Genomic DNA, 17392 nt, shown 5'->3' on the forward strand with positions numbered 1-17392 from the left:
TTCTGTTTTTCAGGTTATAAAATACACTTCTTTATTGCAAACCATTAAGCAATTTTAAGAGCTGTCCTACCAGCATGACTTTTAAGAAATTGATTTTTTTTCTCTACGTAGTGAGCCAAACGTTGCCAAGGCTGGAGTAGAATTGCTTTAGCTGAATGAGTAAACAAATATAAGATTTCAATCATCCCATCATCATGGCATATAGTAGCCTGCAATTGATAAAATAGATTTTGACTAATTTTTCAAATTAAGTAAGTGTTCAGAAATAATGGCTTTATGGTCAAATGCTCAAAATGCTGTTTGAATTTGAATATGTCATTTGAACCTAGCCTATTTTAGCTGATGTCCTCACTGTAGCTTTTTTCATCTAAAAATAATTAAGGGCTGTCACCACAATATAAGCAATATAATACAATCATCTTGCTGATGGATCTGAAGCATACCTTTGGAAGAAATGTCCTTCTGGGTTCAGTTCCAAGTGGGGAAAAAGACACTGGAAACATGGAAGCTGTTTGGAAAGATGGTTTAATGGTGGACAAAATGACATTACTTGAGTTCCTGAGCAGAAAAACGGCTGAAATTCTAAGAGTCCCTGGGTTTTATGCCCCCCCTGAGGCCCCACCTCTCTGATTCCTGTTCTTGTGTAAGAAATGCATTCTGATTGGTTGTCAGACTCCCAGGGGCAGAGGTCTTAGCTAACTGTGTAGGTTGTGTGCTAAGTTTGGTTGAAACTTGGTGGGTGATGCAATGAAGGGCAATGAGATGGGATAGATCTTGGTTATGTAGAATAGGCTGGCTCAGGCCTTAATGGCCCATTGACAAAGATGGGGCAACTATTAAGAGTGAGCCTGTTTCCTGCCCAAAAACATGTTTATCTGGCTCAGGCCTTAATTGACAAAGGTGGAAGGCAGAGTTTCTGGTTCTCTGAGTTTCTACTTCTCTTTTTAGGGGAAATATTCTGCCTTTTTAATATTTCCCAAAATATTTCATTTTCTTGGAGAGGGGTGGGTTTTAACTTCCTACAATACAAAAGAATATCATCTAAAAATGATAAAATGGTGCTTACTATTGGAAGGATAAGAAAACATAATGTAAGTTTGATTCTTGGTAAATCATGTAGTTTGACACAGCATAGCAATGATGTTCCATTGCCTTCTTTGCAGAAGTTTCTTTTTCTATTATTCAGTCTAGCCCAGTGTTTCTCAAACTTGGCGACTTTAAGTCCTGTGGACTTCAACTCCCAGAATCCCCCAGCCAGCTATGCTGGCTGGGGGATTCTGGGAGTTGAAGTCCACAGGACTTAAAGTCGCCAAGTTTGAGAAACACTGGGCTAGCCTATAATTTTGGGATATCCCATCTAAAGCAACTGAATTTGCTCATATCTTCCTTAGTTTTTATACATGTTGTATAATGCAGTTATTTTTAATGTGCAGAAAAATAGTACAATTACAATACTGTGAGTTGGTAATTATTGGGAGTCCAGTAGGTATTATCAGGAAATTAAATCAATTCTTTCCAGGGGAAAAAAATCTAAATTGTCACTAATAAGGATTCTCCTAGAAAGGAAAAGGTTTCTTAAGAACCAAAACCATTTCTTACTCATGGCTACCAGAGTTGAAATTTACTTTTGCCATTCTGATAATTATTAGTTTATCTTTCCAGTGGCATTTTTTTGCAAATACCTTGCAAATACACATTTAATGCAGTTTGTAATATGACCCTGACATTATGTGCTTTCTAAGTTTTATGAAATAATTCAAACACATGTGCATGTATAAGATATATTTTGCTTCTTCTGTTATAGGAATGTTGGAAGAAATGTCCTTCTGGGTTCAGTTCCAAGTGGAGAGAAAGACACTGGAAACATGGTGGCTGTTTGGAAATATGGTTTTAATGGTGGACAGGGTCACATGTCTTGAAGATGTTGGATAAAGAAAAAAAGGGAAGAGATGCTGATGTCAGCGTTCTAAATACCATGTATGAAATCAATCAGAAACCAAGGCAGAATCATTCTTAAACTTCCCTTTTAATCATACAGGCAAGTTAGCACGTCTATGGAATTCCAACTCTAATGTTCTTCCTGGAATTCCACCCAGTTGAAAGTTCATGATCTATCCCCACACCCCATAATCCATCACATGTTCCAATCATCATCTTCCATGCTGGCATCTACACCCCTCTGCTTCCGGTCAGGTGTCGAGGTGCGGAGACAAAAGATGACCTTGAGCTTCTATAAAAGAATGACAACAATACATTCCACAAATCCTACTCCTTTCTATTCCCCCCTCCCAACTACTACACTAATGAAACACATAGAAAATTATAAGCAAGTGTGGCAGGCCAAAGATCCTAAAAGAAACATAACTACAGGCCTGACAGCTGAGAGTGCCTGACTTTTATCCCCTGTGGGCTTTTGAATTTGAGCTTGTGTTCTGATTGGCTGATTGGCCTCTGTAGGCTATCCTGAGTCCCAAGCTTGGTTGACTCTTGCTGGGTGATAATGTAATGAAAGGGCTTTGGGGTTCCTATTATGGCTCTGCCTGAAGGAGGTAGATCTTCATTATGTAGAATAGACCGGCCCAGGCCTTAATGGCCCATTGACAAAGAGTGTGTGTGAGTTTCTTCCTCCCTTTTAGGGGAAATATTCTGCCCTTTTAATATTTCCTAAAATATCTCACTTTTCTAGGAGATGGTCAGGTGTTAACTTCCTATAGGAAGAAGAATAAAATCTACCAACTGGAACATAAATTGAAGCTGGGAATTGAGCATCAGTGTTTTCTCAAGTTTGTATTTAACTCTTTTTGAAATGTATATACCCCATTTAAAGATAAAAAAGAAATGTACATAGATTATACTTGGAACCAACAGTTATTCATTTTTGCATAGGTGCCAATTATTTCAACCGTGTTTATACTGGAGATTTCCTAACAGAGTGTGCTCAATTACTAATTTTTGTTTTTAAAAATAAGCAGGGATCTGGCCTGTACTTTTTAAATTCAGCAGATTAAATTATGTGTTTGGATAGTGACACATGATATTCTTGAGCTGTCACTCAACGAGCAGGATCTCTTGAACCTATGGTGTCTGTTTTTCCTTCCTTCCTTTCTCCTGCTGACTGAAGCATGAAGTGTTAATTAACTGCAAACATGCAGAAGCTTAAACAAAGACAAAACTCTTTCAACCAACCATTTGTTTTCTTTACAATTCTAAAGGGCATAAATGCCGTTTAATATCTGTGAGACTTTGTATGCAAACTCTAATCATTTAAAATTGAGGTATTAATTGACCATTATTGAACTTGCCTTTAGAAGACACATTGGACCATTGTTACAAATATCTTAAAATACTAATGAAGATTAGAATTAAGTTCGACAAAATGTTCTAGGAAAAAATAGTGCGTCACATTGTAGATATCTTATTGTGATATCTCTTGTAATAAATGCAAACTGTTTTCTTACTTATGATTTATCTCAATAGATAAAGGTTTATAACACTGGGTCTCAACCTTCCTAATGCCACGACCCTTTAATACAGTTCCTCATGTTGTGGTGACCCCCAACCATAAAATTATTTTATGTTTTCAGTATTTTTTTTAAATATGTGTTCTCCGATGGTGTTAGGCGACCCCTGTGAAAGAGTCATTCGACCCCCAAAGGGGTCCTGACCCACAGGTTGAGAACTGCTGGTCTATAACAATATTTTCTTTGAAAACATTACATAATCAAAATCTACTCCAGGATCCAGACATCCTAGGTTAAATAGAAGCTGACTGTTTGATGGAATACAATTTTTTCCATACAATTTGCATTGTTAAGTAATGATTTAAACTGTATCCAGCAAATCTCTTTCCAATCACTTTTTCAATTTTTTCATGTCTCTCTAGAAAGATTCTGTTAGAAGTGAACCCCACATTCTCTTCAATATATAACAGTATGCAATACCGGGATATTGTGCATTTTGGCTTCCCTACCCAGTCATGTATAATGGGCAACTCTGGAATACTAATTCAGATTTAAGCACTGACTTCCCATTATTTGAAACCTTGCCTGATAGAAAATGCATCAATTAGCTTAGATGGCATAGCAAAATAAACGGGTTTACCAAATTGCAAGTCTTCAATTAAGGAAATAAGAAGAAAACGGAGTTGTGGGCATATGTAACAATTGTACATTATTTTAAGATTATGTATTTACTACCACTTGCTGTTCGGACTCAGGTCACATAGGCAGATGCAGGTACAAATAAATCTTTTATTGCACCGTTAAACCACAACTGTGTTAGTAAGCCTGCACCCCACATTTCCCCATAAAACAACCAAACAGTCAATGTAACCCAGTATCAGCTGGGTCCACTGGTCACCAGAACCAATTAGCCCCCCCAGGCAGAAAGAAAGTCTAAGTCCACAAACCAGGTGTAGAGTTTTCCAAACTATGTCTGTAGGTTAAAACCCAGAGTCAGAGTCCGCAAAGCAAAGTATGCAAATCCAAAGGCTGAAACTTGAGTCAAAGTCCACAAGGCAAGTTTTCCAAAGATCAGGGGAGTGTGTGCCAAGACAAATGGTTGTTCTTGATGAAAACACTCTCCCACAATCTCTGGTTAAATCACCCTGAGCCAGGTGTTCCTTATAATATTGCCTCCTTGCAAGCAGCCTCACAAGCTCCTCTGCACTTCCCTCTGCACCCATAGATTGGATGAGGGGGGGGAGGCAGCTGTTCCTTATCAGAGATCTGTTGCCTCTTGTCGCACTGCCCATCTGCAGCCAATCCTCCACTGTATGTGTGAAGGCACACTGCTCCTGTCCGGTTGACCACTTTCCCCAATAGCATAGGGGCCTGGGACAGCATCATTCTCAGCTCCTGGACTCTCTGGACATTTCAGGGGAGATGTGCCCATCCCTGTCAGATGATCCTGGTTCCAACTCCTCTGAATTGGGATCTGAAATCCTGACGCTTGGTTTGTGGCTGCATTTCAACCTGTATGTTCAAGATCATCATTTTTATGACCCTGCATAGCTCTGAATCCGGTTATCTAAGGCAGTGTTTCCCAACCTTGGCAACTTGAAGATGTCTGGACTTCAAGTCCCAGAATTCCCCAGCCAGCATTCGCTGGCTGGGGAATTCTGGGACTTGAAGTCCAGACATCTTCAAGTTGCCAAGGTTGGGAAACACTGATCTAAGGAGTAGCCTTTGCTTGTATTCCTGTTTATCTAATGAAATCAAATAGACTTAATTATTTCCAGGTTCTGTGTCTCTATGGGATTCTCATCTGACGGAACTTCAAAATTAAGCATTTTAGCTGCCCTCCCCATTTGGAACCCACTGCCAGTCGAGACCTGATCAGCTTTATCTACTTCGGACTTCAGGAAAAGGTTGAAGACCTGGCAAAGGATATTTCGATTACTTAAGGTAAGATTCACAACTGCCTGAGAATTTGCATTTTAACATCAATTTAACATGTTTAATTTTTTTTGGGGAATACTTGGTATTTTGGATTACTTTAATTGTGAGCTACCTTGAGACTTTGGGGGAATTTAAAGTATACAAAAAGAAAACAAAATAAAAATTTGAAATAAGTACAGTTTTCCAGGTCCAAACCTGGTTCTGACATATAAAGCTTTCACAGCCTGGATCCTTTTGCATAACATTGCTTCTAAAATGATTCCAGTGTCACAAGAGACATTAGGGGAATGTGGAGTAGAAAACAATCTTCTCTGTGATGGCCCCAATGCTGTGGAATGTCACAATTCCAGACGTTTAACCACTGCCTTCTTTATTTGCTTTTCAAAAGGCTATCAAAGAAAATTGTAGATTTGAGAGGATAATAAATTGTTTCACTTTCATAACAGGTATGTTTATTGGGTTTTTATTGGGATTAGGTCCAAGTATTGCAAACCTCTTGAATCCTGAGCTCCCACAGAGTACTGGCTCCCACAGAGCAAAACCTGGCAGGATATTTTTTCAAACTCGTATTGTAGAATTGGATAGAAAGTTTAACTTGATTTAAAATATTTGCAACAATGCGTTTTAGTAAAACCATAGTTTAATTTTGGATATATCCCAGTGATGGGTTTCAAAAAATTTATAACCTAAAGTTTGGTGTGGCCTGTTTTGTGGGAGTGGCTCGGCGGCCATGTGACCAGGTGGGAGTGGCTTGGCGGTCGTGTGACCGGGTGGGTGTGGCTAAGTTGGAAAATGTGGTGTAACTCACTTAACAACGCTCTTGTGTTGAAGGAGGAACAGGAGGGGAGTTCAGCTGTTTGAGAAGCCCTGCGTGGAACTCCTCTCCTGTTCCTTCTTCTGCTGTTTGAACAAGCCACGCAGGTCACACTGCCTTGTCTCGTTTCCAATTGGGGGGGAAAAATCCATCTTTTGCCTCTCTCTCCATGGATCCCTGCCCCAATTGGAAACGAGGCGTCTGTGAAAGATAAGGCAGCGAGCCCCGCGTGGCTTGTTCAAACAACAGAAGAAGGAACAGGAGGGGAGGATTCGTTGGACAAGCCCACTGGCCCGCGTTGCTCTCTCCTCTGACAGCCGCTTTGTTTCCAGTGAAGGGGATGGGGAATCCATGCAATTTTCTCCCTCTGTATGGATTTCCCACTACCTTCATTGGAAACAAGGCGGCTATCAGAGAGAAGAGGGCAGTGCACGCCACGTGGGCTTGTCGGGGGCCTCCGGAAGAACTGGTACGCTAAGGCACACTAAATTTCACCAACCGGTATGCCCGTACTGATCTGTACCGTCTGAAACTCACCCCTGATGTATCCCTTTTTGCCTTTTTTTAGGCAAGTGGGTTCAACTGAAAACCATTTAGAATCACATAATATTAATGATACACTGAAATGCTATTTTATACTATCTTTTCTTAGCTAGCATCCTCCAGATGTGCTGGGACTTCAACTTCCTAGCCGTGGTAGCCACTAATCACACTGTCTGGGATACACAGTCCCAGCACATCTGCAGCATGCTGATTGGAGAAGGTTGTTATATGCTATTATAAAGGAACAAACTCAATATACACCAGAATAGACATGCATAGAACTAATTCAATATTTCAACTTCTTTGACTTCTACTTCCCTACCACTTCTGTGGATGGGTGGAGGATTTCAATTTCCAATTTGGTTCCACTCTGTTGCCTTTAACATGCAAGCACAGAGCTTTCTGAAAAGTTGAAAAATCTATTCACAAGGGCTCCCAGCTGAAATTAGTTAAAAGAAAATTGTGGATAGAACTGCCAGTTTCACTAATTCATGCTTTTTGTGAGCAAAAGGTCTTGCCCCTAGGACAGAACCCTAGAGAGAAAATTAATGAGCCCTTAGCAGTCCCTGAGTGTAAATGGCAATATTTTTCAGCTGTTCTTCTTTGTTACAAAGGATGGCAGAAAAAGAAACTTTAGCAAGGACGGTCATGTAATTTAAGGATAATTTGGCCAGGAAAGGCTTTGATAATCTAAAAAGATAGCTACCCAGAGGAAATCCTGGAATTACGATACATAAATGACTTTGATGTTTCCAGATTTCAGACTATAGATATAACCTTTCAATTCTAATGAGTTTACAATTATTTTTTCCTGCCAATACTGAACTCAGGAATCCAATCATGTAATAAAGTTCAGACAATCAAACAAGAAATCACCAAAGGCAGTGACAAGGCAAGCCATGGTACAGAAACAAAGAGTCAGCCCCTCTCTCTTTTAACACTGTAGATATTACCTTGCTGGGTAACAAAATGTCTGCAGGAAAATAAGCAATGTCAGAGAGCATCAAGGGCTTCTCATTTTTACCATGAGCTACATATATTTTCTTCTATTGAAAGAACAACTGTAAAGAACTGAAAGTAAAAGCTTGAAAACAAAAATCTTGGAGAAGAGACACAAAATAGAATCCTTTTTGTGCAGAACTTCTGGAAGCTCGGCGAGAAATTTCAGCCCTTTGTCACTGTATTGGTTTGGGACTTAGAAATCATTTTAAAAAGCACATACACACACCAAAGGAAAAATGGGAACTTCACTAAGGCCTGCATAACTAATGACCCAGACAAGTTGTACCATTCACCATTAGAAGTCTAAAACTTTATAATCCCATAAGGGAAAAGCAGTTCATTTTAACTTACTACATATGTCCTTTCAATTATGCGGCAATGTCTCCATCGTCCTTCTTTCTACATCACTAATTGGAGACTATTACTGCATGTTAGGAATACATTTCCATTCCATTTAAGCCAACCTTTGTAAACTGTCTGACCTAGTTTTAAGCTCTTCCTTTAACTCAAGACAATTGCATTTTAGATAGTTCTTTATAAGCTCTTATGTAACTAAAACAGCATTTTTGAAACAGAAGTTATACCTCCTATATGCGATATAATGAATAGAAGGCAATTCTTTTTGATAGAAGGCAAAAAAAACCCATCTATTATATATGAAGCTTTTGCAGTTCTTATTACAGTTCAAAAACACCGTTTTCCATTTATTTCTAAAAGGTTTTTTATAATAATCTGGAAATTTATCTGATCAGTCAAACCCAACTTTTAGTGTTATCTAGTTGATCTGAATAACAGATCCCCAAAATTCCCACCAGTATGGCTGATCTCACTGGGAATTCTGGGAACTGTAGGCGAGCACATCAGGAGAGGACTAGGCTGGGAGAGCTGTGTTTCTTTTCTTCCCACTTAAAGCTTTATAGTTCTTTGAGATTTTACCTATCAGGGCTGTTTTTAGTACTTTAAGCTAATTTAACAGGTAATGATATATAATTTATTACATAACACACTTACCTTTTAAGCATGAACTGATAATTGCCTTTATGTGACTAATATAAGAACCATTGATTCTAATATAACTGGTTGTAATTAACAATGTAGATGGACAAATAGCGCATAATGTTTTATGTTGTGCTTCCTTGTTTTAATACGGATCACATTTGAATTTATGTGGTCAGGTCAGGTTGGCATTAGTCACACCCAAAATAAATGCAGCCCCTTCAGCTGCGTATTATGATCTTTTGATTACAGAACAAATGCTTCTTCATCCTCCGTTTTTAATTCTGTAATGCCAGGCAGGAAGTAAAACCAAACTTATTAAGCCTCATTTGTTGCTAACACACCACATTCCATTCAATGGTTAAAAATTATGGCTTAATCTTAAGAAGACAAAATTGTTACTGCAGTAATAAGAACATGCTGAAAAACCATAACAAAGGGTATGGAATTTAATACTTAGTGTGTAAGGCTAAGAAGACTTTGGATATGACGTGGACTGAAGAAGCACTCCAAACATTCTCTGAATATCCCTCCCCAGTCCACTGAAGTCATCTAAAATTTTAGGCTCTGCATGAATATGAAAAATGTTTCTGCTACTTTAAGGAATCCCATCATTAAAGACAATTCAAGTTTTGAAAGCAGTCACACCTTTTTCAGGCTTCTGCAGACACCTGAAAAAAAAAAAAATCAACCCATAGTCCTCGACTTATGAACACAACTGAAATCCTAATTTATCTTGCTAAATGAGGCAGTTGTTAAGTGAATTTTGCCGCACTTTACGACTTTTCTTACCATACTTGTTAAATGAATCACTGCAGTTTTTCAGGCAGTAACATGGTTGTTAAGTGAATCTGGCTTCCCAGTGGACTTTGCTTGTCAGAAGGTTGCAAAAGATGATAATGTGACCTTGGGATACTGCAACTGTCATCAATACGAACCAGTTGCCAAGCATCTGAATTTTGATCTTGTGACCATGGGGATGCTGAAGCGGTCATGTGGAAAATGGTCATAAATCTTTTTTTTTCAGTGCCATTGTAACTTCGAACAGTCACTAAACCAGGGGTGTTCAAACTTGGGAACTTTTATTTATTTATTTATTTATCAAATTTGTTAGCCGCTCCCTCTCCACAAGGGACTCGGGGCGGCGTACAATAAATAAAAGCACATATATATATTACACGGAGGAGGTAACAACCATTACAATACATAAAATAATAATAATGAAATTAGAAATTAAAATACCCCCGTTTAAAATTACTGATTTAAAAAAGACTGTCAGGAGAAATAAGATGGAACTATGGTTGAGCCAGGCCAGATAATTGAAAAAGGTGGGTCTTGAGTTTTGAACGGAAGGAGCGGAGATCGGAGGTAATCCTAATGTCGAGGGGGAGGTCATTCCAAAGGGCTGGGCCCATCACAGAGAAGGCCCTACTCCTGGGTGTCGCCCTCTGGCATTGTTTAGTGGACGGCACCCGGAGAAGTCCCTCTCTGTGAGAGCTGATTGGTCATAGGGATGTATGGGGCAGGATGCGATCCCACATGGCTGGCTGGGGAATTCTGGGAGTTGAAGTCCACAAGTCTTAAAGTTCTCAAGTTTGGACAGCCCTGCACTAAACGAACTGCTGTAAATCAAGTACTACCTGTACTTTAATAAATACCGGAGAGATGCTGTGTTTTCACAAGATCCAAATCACTTCTTCCAAATCATTTGTCAAGTATCTAATGGTTGGAATGAAATATGATTGAGCAACTCGCTTTGCTAGTTTTTTGAACAGCAAATAAATTAAATAAAATAATAAAATAAAATAATAAAACTTGAATACGTCCAGCTGCCAGTTATTTGCCACAATTCTCCAGGGTCCATACACCCCTATGAGAGTTTTATTTTCAGATTTTTCATTTGTAAGACTGTCAAATACTTACAAAGGGGTTTTGTACAGCCATATCAGCAGTTTATAAGAACTACATCATTCTAAAACTATGGCAAAGGATAAAGTGCATATCTATAACCAATATCCAGGTCTCTCCGCATATCACCTACTCACTGCATTGAAAATGGAGTTGGTTCTGTTTTTTCCTGCAGAATATTTAAATTGGAAAACATTTGTTTTGATTTCAAGACAGAATATTTTTGTATTTGTATCCCACTTTTGTAGTAATTTGTATAACCACAGAAAGGCCACAATAAAAGGAGGATCAGTAGCAGTAATAATAAAAGAGAAAAAACATTCCCTTTCTAGGTGAGACTCTACCAACTCAGTACTATTTGCTTCCTGGTCTAGTCCCTCCATGAAAAACACTTTAAACAGTCACATATTCAGTCAAGAAAATGAAAACTGCCCAGCCAAGGAGAGATAACAATGTTATATACCTGAGGGAAATATGAATCTCTGCCATCATAAAATTCTGTATGATGAGTACAAATGGGAAAAAAATCATCCAAAAAAACCGCCAAACAAAATCCACAAGAAAAAACAGCTTCCTTCATTTCATAAAAAACATGTTAAGAAAAGCTCTACTTTTAAGATCCCTCATCTGTCTACTGTTTCTTTTTTAAAACGTTTAAACCGCCAGCCAAGAATATCTCAATTTCTAAACACGAGACTTATTAGGTGGGCTGGGAGAAAGGATATTGTGGCAGTGATTTACCATCATGAAAAGACAAAACAAATAATCAGAACATTTTTGAGTTATAATTGTATTTCTTTGTATGCTCCATGGATATCTTAAGGGAAAAATTGTATCTCTAATGTTCTTTGGTGTAATGTGACTTTTGTTGGGACTGAAAATTACTTGCTTCTGTTTTATTATGCTGTCATGCTAGATTCCCTCATGAACAAAAGTTTTGTTTTACATGGCTGTTTATTGGTCACTGACTCTGATTCAGAACTGAACAAACTGCCTTTTGTAATACTATAACATGTTTGTGAATATGTCTCCTTTACGTGTCACTTCCTGAAATAATAAAACTGAGACGAGTATCATTAAGGCTGCAGTGCATTTGCATAGAAATAATCTGAGAAATTTATTAAACTTCTTTGCAGAATAGATATGATGCAGCCAGAGCTATGTATGTGTCAATGATACTTTACTGGTTTTAGTTGGGATTTAGTCCAAGCCATATGAGTGCAGAAGCATAACTTTTGATATGCACTTCATACCCTTGCTAAAAACAGTATACAATTTTGGGAATATAAAGCCCAGAAGCGATAGGGTTAAAAGTAGAACAGGATCATTTCAGGTTAAGTTTGAAAAAAATAGCACAAGTCTTTGAATAGTTGTTACTATGACAGACTTAATTTTATCATAGATTTTATCTGTTATTATTTTATTCTACAATTTTAATTGTATATTTACTGTGTGTTTTTTATTTGTTGTGGTCTCTGGTCTATGACTGTAATAAATTGAATTGACATTTAAATTTTGAAGCCAATAAGTATTCTGAATACATAGAATCTGTTATATTACTAAACTTTGGTCTTAGCATATTTCAAAACAAGCAAGTAAATAATATTAAGATAGCTTGCCTCACTTGCAAGTAGTTCTCCACTTATGACCACAATAGACCCCAAACTGTTGCTAATCAAGGCAGCTGTCAAGTGAGTTGTGCCTCATTTTACAATCTTTTTTTGCCACAGTTGTTAAATGAATCATTGTATTTAAGTGAATCATGTGCTCATTATATGAATCTGTTTTCCCCCATTGATTTTACTTATTGAAAACTAGCTGGGAGGTTACAAATGGTGAACATATGACTCCAGGACAATGTAACTATCATAAGTACATGCCAGTTGCCAGGTACTCAAGCTATGATCACATGACCATAGGGATGATGCAGTGGTTTTTTCCCCAGTGCTGTTGTAACTTCAAATGATCACCAAATGAATGGTTATAAGTTGATGACTACCTGTATTTTAAATATCAGTAAATCTAGCAAAAAAGAAAGTGTCTCTTGTAATACCAAAATGCCATGCCTTTGAATAAAAGCAAGCAACAAAATGGTTATAGCTGTTCAGTGTATACAATAATTCTATTTTTGTAATTGTACAAATGATAAGTAAAGTCAAATCCCTATAAAATCTTGGAAATAATCCTCCTGTTCCCATTATTCAATATTAGTTACATTTTAAGATGTAACATGTAGGCAATATAATAATCTTAATTCCTACCTAAATCGCACTTTGGAGTGTTCTTTATAAGAAATATTACTGCAAATTACTGCATTTTCACTATACGGTAATCTTAAAATGAAAATGTTCCTTTTAATGCTTACAGAGACTACTATAGGTATATAATACAGTGCCACTAACATAAATGGATTATACAAGGTTTCCACATAGTCATATTTTAGTACCATGTGGATTTAAACTTGATCCCTAGTAATTATACGACAATGTTTTTCAAACCTGGAAACTTTAAAGATGTGTGGATTCAATTCCCAGAATTCTCCACCCAGCAAGTCTACAGACTTGAAGTTGTTACATAGCATGGCCATGTTCTTAGTTAACCATATACAGGTTCTTAACTTGGAACCATTTATTTAGAGACCATTTGAAGATACAAAAACACCGAAAAAAGTAACTCATGACCATTTTTCACAGTAACAACTGTTGCAGCAGCAGGCATCATGGTCGGGTGATCAAAATTCAAATACTTGGCAACTGGCATGTATTTATGGTGGTTGCAGTGTCCTGGGCTCATGGATCACCCTTTGCAACCTTCTCACAAACCAAGTCAATGGGCAAGCCAGATTTATTGAACTGTTTGACTAACTGAGTTATGGAAGATTTTAACTGACTTGGTTTGATATCCTAACTATAAATGTGTTCCTTGGAAGTTGGAATTGCTCTAATGTGCAAGCAAGCATTTTTTTTTAAAGTTTACCCAACCTTTTGACATATTTTACTTATGTATATCACTTTTATCCTGTCTTGCTTAGTTTCCTCTGCAAGTTGATTTTTACTCTTTTTTAGAATAGTAGCATTGAATACTGTTTTACCTTCTCCCTTTATAATTTGTATTCATTATAAGACTTTCTGAATTATTTCTAGATGTTATTTTGTCTTCGTATCTTATTTAAGGATACAACCCTCATGTGAAATATTTTGTTCTTCAGTTAATCGATTATTTAATAATTTATTTGATATCTCAACGTCTAGAATACTATTTTCACAAGCTGCATTTTGATAAAACATAGACCAGATACATGAGAATAGAAAAACTTCTTAGCCTCAGTAAGCAGCAAACATTTGAGAACTGATCAGGTCTTCATTTCTGCTATTAGTAAACAATATTTTCAGAGTTTTCTGAAAAACTGTAATGTTGAGCAGGTTTATTTGACATGCCAAGTAGTGAATGATTAACAAGATTGCCATGTTAAGTCTGCCCAACTGCCTTTTATGTTACTATTGTTGGATTGCATAAGCTTTGTATTTTATACAAACCAGGAACAGCAACTATTTATCAGTACCAATCATAATTTGAAATCTTGCTTGTTACAGAAATATAAAACAAGTTATATTGTGTAAATCATGTCAAAATCATGTCACTTTTATTTAAAGTGAGTGACTTAAAAGTACAGGTAGTCCTTGACTTACAACAATTCATTTAGTGACCATTCAAAGTTACAACAACACTGAAAAAAGTGACATGACTGTTTTTCACACAACCTCATGGTCATATGATCAAAACTCATCTGCTTTTGGCAACTGAATCCTATTTATGATAGTTACAGTGTCCCAAGGTCATGTGATCACCTTTTGAGACCTTCTTTCAAGTAGTCAATGGGGAAGCCAGATTCACTCAACCATGTTACTAACTTAATAACTGCAGCGATTCATTTAACAATTGTGGTCATAAAATGGGGCAAAATTCACTTAACAAATGTTTTACTTAGCAACACAAATGTTGGGCTCAAGGATGACTACACCTGTATAAAAAAAGTCAGGCATTTTTTATTCTTATGCCAGCTCTCCCTTCTTTTCACCTACAATTAAAATTGCCCAACTTCCCCCATCAGAGAAGAATCTTGCTAATCCAGTTAGTGGACAGAGTAAGGAGCTGCTCCATTTGCAACTCTTTGAAGAGCTTTCTCACCACCTACTCATTTCAACACACGCTTGGATAGGGAAGGACTCCTCCTCCAAGGAGCCTTGTAGTAGAACTCCAATCTTCACACGCCCTTATATTTTTAAGTAAATTAAAGATACATAATAAGGCACAAAGACAGACTTTGTAGCAAACTCTTACAATTTGAATATGATAATATGCCAAAAGGTTTTGACGTTCACAATTAGTGCTCCTCAGGTGGGGAGGACCACAACTTCCCCAATTCCCAGACCTTTGATCACAAGCTGGAAATCACATGAATAGACTCCCTGAAGGGGACCAGTGCCACTTCTTCCCTCCCTTTATTAACCCACCCTACATTCATCTCCACTTCCCCTTCTTGTTCCCAGGGACATTCTCACTCGCGAGAACCAACCACCAGCAACAACTCATCCCACGCCTTCTCCTCACCGCTTCCTCCTCCAGGTCGGCGCCCAAACCTGAACTTAAGCTCTCGAGGTGATCACATGGGACAAGCAAGAAGAAGGGAGGGCAGGGCTAGGAAGGTTCCGCGGCTGCCTCTTTCCATTGGCTCCGCGGAGGCACGTGGCGCTCCTCTTCCCACCGCTGGCTCACAGCTGGGCAGCCCCGCTCTGCTGGCAGGGAAAGAGCAGTAAGAGCAGTTCCAGTTAAAGTGCCTTAGAGGAGCGTGGAAGAGGAGGAAGAAGAAGAAGGCGGCAAAGAATTTTTTTTTGTTCCCTTGGGTTTATGAGTCTGATTCAGTAATTACTGTTTGTTTTAGTGGCCGAGCCCTTGGAATCATAGAAGGCAGAGTCCAGAGCTGCGGAACGGGGCGGCGGGAAGGTAGGTCTCGTTGAAGGTAGTTGCCATGTACGGTTTTTTTCCCCCAAAGCGCCGGGATACACCAATCTCTTCCCCCGTTCTTTCTGCTCTTTTTCCCGCGCAACTCGCCCTGAAGTTGGGGGCTGATTCAGAAAGAACCAGCCTAGGCTAGCCGAAGAGGGGGAACGGCGAGGGTGGGTGAGACGCGCCCGCGCTCCTTCTGCGACTTCTCCGCTCACTTCTCCGGGGCTGGTTCTCTTTCGTGGAGTGGAGAGCGCGAGTTTTTTGGGGTAGACCGATCGCGGGCTGTCGACGCGCGGAGAAAGGGAGGGAGTGTCTTTGCGTCTGAAGCCTGGCGCGAAAGCTCGCCCCGTCCAGCCCGCCCGGTTGGCTGAAAGAGATTTGGGATGGCGCGGTAAATATTTTGCCCAGGCTCCTGAGAAAAAAGAGATCTGCACGGGATAGATCGAATCGTTTTTTCCGGGTTTGCTTATTGTGCTGGTGCATATATAGATATATTGTAGGCTGTGCTGCATGGGAATCTCAATACATTTTGCTTTGGGGGAGAAAAAAGTTCATTGGGCTGGCTTACATATATTAAACAAATTTCAAGTGGCCGGAAAGATGTTCGGTTCCGTACTGCGTAAAATAGGAGTTGCGTGGCGATGGAGGGGAAGGTAAAAAAGAAACCCCAAACCCCTCCAAAACTGAAGATGGAATCGCCTCCATTTTCCTAAGCGCCCGGGGCAAACTCGGCGAGGCTGCCTTCAGGAAAGGCTAAACAGAGCAAGCGGCTTCATCTCCGGATTGGAAAACGGGGCAGCTCACGCCCTGAACGCGCCTCTTGGCACTTCGCCTCTTCTCCTTCCCTTCCGACTTTTTCATTTATGCAGAGCGCTGCTGGAATTTAGCAGTTTGGCCACGCGAGCTTCATTCAATTTAATGGGGAGAAGTTGCATTCCCTTCTGTCTTGTCCTGCATTGTTTCTGTCTCTTGGCTCTCTTTCGTCCTTCTCCAAAAAAATATATTAGTCAGTTTGCCTGATGCTTGGCTTGTGGGGTTTAAAAGCCTGTGTAGTGGGAAATGGTCCAAGCGTTCTTATGCAGTCCATAAATGGATGCTCCTTACACCCACTCGCTCCTCTAGTGGCTAGATTTTTCATTATTGTAATCCTTTATTTTAAGCCCGAGATCAAAACACACTTAACTTGATGTAAGCAGTAGAATTTGTGTTGAGGTAATAATCAAGAGATGGGGTAGAAATCCATTAGTAATTCTAGTACTCCGAAGCCTATGCTTCAATTATTCTAATGACTGCAGTTCTAATTAGTGCTAGGAGATATATATGTTAACTATAAATGTCCATTTTTTATATCCTTCATGGCACAGTTAACAGTCAAGAAGATTAATTTGGCCATAGATTGTACTTCAATGCTTTTTCAAAGATTTTAAAATAAAAGCATATACTTTGAAAAGCAGAAAGTCTCTGGTACTTTTTCTATCAAAACAGAATTTATCATCATGAATCTCTCAGTCTTAAGTGTTCAGTTATTTACAATTTAATTATTTTACTTCCCTCAGTAACAGGTTGCTATGATTTTATAATTTTTTACTCAAATGTATATTTCTTAAAATTTTGCCAAGAATTGTAGTTGAAGTGAAAGAATAATCCTGGGAACATTTCCTGACATAACTTTGCTTTAGTATGAAGATTGGACCTCCCTAAAATAATGTGTATGGGTGTATGT

The 17392-nt window shown here is 38.7% G+C and overlaps 1 protein-coding gene across 5 annotated transcripts in view; it reads left to right on the plus strand.

Annotated features, from left to right (window-relative positions):
- The window catches only part of STXBP6 (syntaxin binding protein 6), a 570134-nt gene that overhangs the window by 430738 nt on the left and 122004 nt on the right, over positions 1-17392 (plus strand). The window contains exon 2 of one of the 5 annotated variants that reach the window (XM_081938959.1): positions 15613-15666. The gene's annotated coding sequence lies outside the window, so the exon portion shown is untranslated. Of the gene's footprint in view, positions 1-15267; positions 15289-15315; positions 15667-15982; positions 16061-17392 lie in introns of those variants that run through there. The other 4 variants (XM_081938960.1, XM_081938958.1, XM_081938962.1 and 1 more) reach the window with 4 other exon arrangements.

Source organism: Natrix helvetica (genome assembly GCF_964273705.1).
Source record: "Natrix helvetica genome assembly, chromosome: 1".
In the NCBI taxonomy this organism is placed as follows: domain Eukaryota; kingdom Metazoa; phylum Chordata; class Lepidosauria; order Squamata; family Natricidae; genus Natrix; species Natrix helvetica.